The sequence below is a fragment of the Sinocyclocheilus rhinocerous genome, unplaced genomic scaffold (assembly GCF_001515625.1).
Source record: "Sinocyclocheilus rhinocerous isolate Xijiao unplaced genomic scaffold, SAMN03320098_v1.1 scaffold819, whole genome shotgun sequence".
Lineage (NCBI taxonomy): Eukaryota > Metazoa > Chordata > Actinopteri > Cypriniformes > Cyprinidae > Sinocyclocheilus > Sinocyclocheilus rhinocerous.
In genome coordinates, this window is record NW_015665814.1 from 254,941 (window position 1) to 258,973 (window position 4,033).

At 41.7% G+C, this 4,033-nt stretch overlaps 1 pseudogene; it reads left to right on the top strand.

Moving 5' to 3' along the window:
• The window catches only part of LOC107731512 (gamma-aminobutyric acid receptor subunit rho-1-like), a 28,201-nt pseudogene that overhangs the window by 23,457 nt on the left and 711 nt on the right, over positions 1–4,033 (top strand).

The following is a 4,033-nucleotide window of genomic DNA, read 5'->3' on the forward strand; positions in this document are numbered from 1 at the left end:
TTTATAGAACTCTTCAAAGCGAAATAGGCATTGTTTGGTTATTTAATAAATGGGCAGTAGAAATTCTAAGTACTTTTGTGCAGCAGTATGCATAGCTATTCAGATCGCATGTTAGCAAATTTTATAGCATGCATAGCAAATTCAGATGCAAGGTTAGAAATAATATTAGCAGCAGCATGCATAGCAAGTCATATTATTATTGTTGCTAATATAGCAGCGGCAGCAGAAAGCGAATTAGTTGCATTAAATTTTAGTGATAACTCATGGAGGGTAAATTAACTCTTTAAAGTGCAATAGGCATTTATTACTTTGCTTATTCAACAGGGCTTACATCAGGTTTCGTGCAGCAGCAGATTATACTTCGCAAATTCTGATTAAATATTACAACTGCAACAGCTCGCACAGTAAATTCCTACTACAACACTGTGAATATCATTAACAGCAACAGCATGTACTTCAACTCAGTATTGAAATGTTAGTGAATATTATAAATAGCAGCAGTAGCAGAAGTTTTGTTGCGTTGGCCGTATCACACTGCATACATTGCGGACAGCTTTACCTATCGTAACGTGACACAGCGTTAGAGTAAAATAGGCATTCTCCTACTTATATGCCTAATTAATGGAGCTTACAGCAGTTCAGTCTCTTGTGCAGTAGCAGCAGCTTGCATAGGCATTCAGTCATCAAGATTTTTCTCAGCAGCAGCATGCACAGCATTTCTATTTTGCTAATTTTAATTTGGAACGAGCCATACATTTAGCAATGATGTTCATACTAGAGGTCTACACGGGTCCAAAAATTCGCACCCGAACCCGAAGAGACCCGTAAATGTGCTACACTGAACCGACCCGGACCCGTCTATTATTTGGAAAGTTGGACCCGGGCCCGTGCAGAACCGAGAAATGTCAAAAATGTACTACCCGGAGCCGACGCGGACCGTCAATTATTTGAAAGATGGACCCGAACCCGGCCGGGAAGACACAGACCCGACTGGACCCGATCGGCACATATTCCACAGCAAATTGCTATTAACAAGTCGATAAAACTTGTATAATAATTTAGACTGTTTGCCCATTTGGATTATAATATGATTGCTCGTCCAGTGCCATGGCTGCTGACGTTAGCTTTACTTATTTGCTATCATCTCTGTGCTCTCTGAGCCGAGTCTGAGCAAAAATTTTAGATATAACAACAAGACGGTTCATTCATAATATTATTAAAAGAATAATCAATAATAACTCACATCACTCATGAAGGTATCCATTATCACCGTGCGTGTGCATTAACTCCGCCCACCCTGCTTCTGATGTCGTCGCTCGGGTTTTTTTTTCCACTTTATTTCAAATGACCGACTCATACTTTTCTCATCCTAATTTTACAAGTTGAAAGTTACAAAACAACACAACGCACAGTGCTGACTGACTCTGATAACGGCCGGGTGTTCTCCGAGTCCGATCGACTCTGGAATTTCACACAATGTTAAACAGACCCGGGACCCGAAGTAATGGATTGGGACCTGACCCGGACCCGGCTGACCATTTAAAATAGAGACCCGAACCCGTACGGATCCCAGGTCGGGTCCCGGGTCCTCGGGTCTCGGGTCCTCCGTGTAGACCTCTACTGTGATGCCCTGTCCTGGAGCGACGAGACAAAACCAATAAAACCCATTATAAACGAGGCATTTGTTGCATCGCTGACTGACTCTGATAACGGCCGGGTGTTCTCCGAGTCCGATCGACTCGGGTATTACACACAATGTTAAACAGACCCGGGACCCGAAGTAATAGATTGGGACCCGACCCGGACCCGGCTGACCATTTAAAATATAGCCCCGAACCCGTACGGATCCCGGGTCGGGTCCCGGGTCCTCGGGTCTCGGGTCCTCCGTGTAGACCTCTAGTTCATACAATGCAAACATTATTGTTCTTAATATGCAATATAAATATTTTAAATTATCAAAATAAATGAGCAGCTGCTTTTAAAGCAGAATTAGTCCTGGGCATATGACACCACAACTACAGGGTGTACAGTGATGAATTCTTTCACCACATATTTTGTTAGGTTATTAATAGGTTAAAGGTAAGTATTTCCATTGCAGTAACATTGATGAACATTAATGAAAAAAAAAATACAATTCTTGAATGACAAATTTAATTCTATTTGCTCAGGCCACCCGAGCCTGAGTCAGGTGGTTGCTGGGGGTTACTTCATCTATCAGCCTGCAGTGTGATTCCTGTTTGTTAATGACACACATAGTGCGCGTTTCTACCTTGGTAAGTTTGAGCTATTGGCTCAGACACACATAGTTATTTAGGTCATTAGTTAAATAAACCTAAGGGTACAGCACCCAGGTTCACATTGTTAAGCCACTAGTTAATTTATCTGGGCTCCATTAGCCCAGAAACACATTTAACTCAGGTCACTAGTTTAAGCTATCTGGTCAACCGATCAGGTACACACAGCAAAAGTCCACTACCGTTAAGCCATTCGGCAAAGCCGGCCCAGGCTCACATAGATAGCAAACACACGGTCTCATGGCTCTCCGAAGCAGCAGCAGTAAATATGTCTTGGCAATAGATCGGCTTGTTCTGGGGGGTTTTATATTTTATATTTCTTCTGCCTTATAGGGATGATTTTAACCATATTATTGTATAGCAGCAACATACAGTACATATTTAATTGTTTTGTTTTCTTCTTCCAGCTTTGTTGGGGGGTTATTTTATATGCTATTTGTGCAGCAGCAGCATGTCTTAAATACTCATGGCACCGTATCGCCGTATGCATTGGCAGTAGCAAGTTCCTGTACTTGCTTGCAGCAGCAGCAATAATCTACAACTACAGCAATAACCAACAGCAGCAGCAATTCAGCAGCAGCGTAGCAGATCTATTCCGCCAAGACCAAATACATTAACATTGTCATATCCATCACCATGCTAAAATTTTCCGAGAGTTGTCATGATAGAAGTATAATTTTTAGTATAATTACATATTGCTTACTTAAATTTACTTCAAATTGAATTCAAATATAGTAAACATTAATACTGATAACAAGCTATTTATTGAGAGATCAGCATCAAGGCAAGAATGTTCTACAATAAACTGCTATAGATGTTCAAACTAGCTTTAAAAAAAAAGAGAAATGAATGTGCAGTTTTTGAGTTTGAGTTTATTCAGTCTCTAGCAGGGATATTCAGTTCTGTTCCTGCAGGGCCACAACCTGGAGAGTTTAGTTCCAACTCTAATTAAACACATCAGGATCAGCTAATTAAGGTCTTGAGTATTACTTGATTATCACAGGCAGATGTGTTTGACTAAGGTTCCCTCCAGGAGCAGAATTCAATAACCCTGCTGTACACCTTGATCACTGGTGCTTTGTAATGACTAAAACTGGCTAGGGTTTTCTCTTCAATCTTCTCTGCAGGTTGGTACAATCGTCTTTACATCAACTTCACTCTGCGTCGTCATATCTTCTTCTTCCTGCTTCAGACGTACTTTCCCGCCACTTTGATGGTCATGCTGTCATGGGTGTCCTTCTGGATCGACCGGAATTGTTTCAAAGGAATTGTGTAATTGCATCTAGCTGCAAACCACTTAAGCATTTGTCATTTCATTACGCTGCATAAAACGTCTACAATAAACTGATCAACATGATCTCTTTGTAGGCATCACAACGGTGCTGACCATGTCCACCATCATCACTGGAGTTAACGCCTCCATGCCCAGAGTCTCCTACATCAAAGCTGTGGACATTTACTTGTGGGTCAGCTTCGTCTTTGTCTTCCTGTCTGTGATCGAGTACGCCGCTGTCAATTACCTGTCCACTCTGCAGGAGCGCAAAGAGAGGATGCAAAGCAACAGGGTAAGCTATAACAGTTTAGTTATCATTTATTACGATTTCTTCTTCTGTGGTTAATACAGCATTTTAGCAGAGAAACCCATCTCAATTCACAGTGATGTAGAATCGGTGGGCGGGGCTAAACAGGCAGCGATGTGGTATTTGTGGGCGGGACTAAACACAGTGATGTAGAATCGG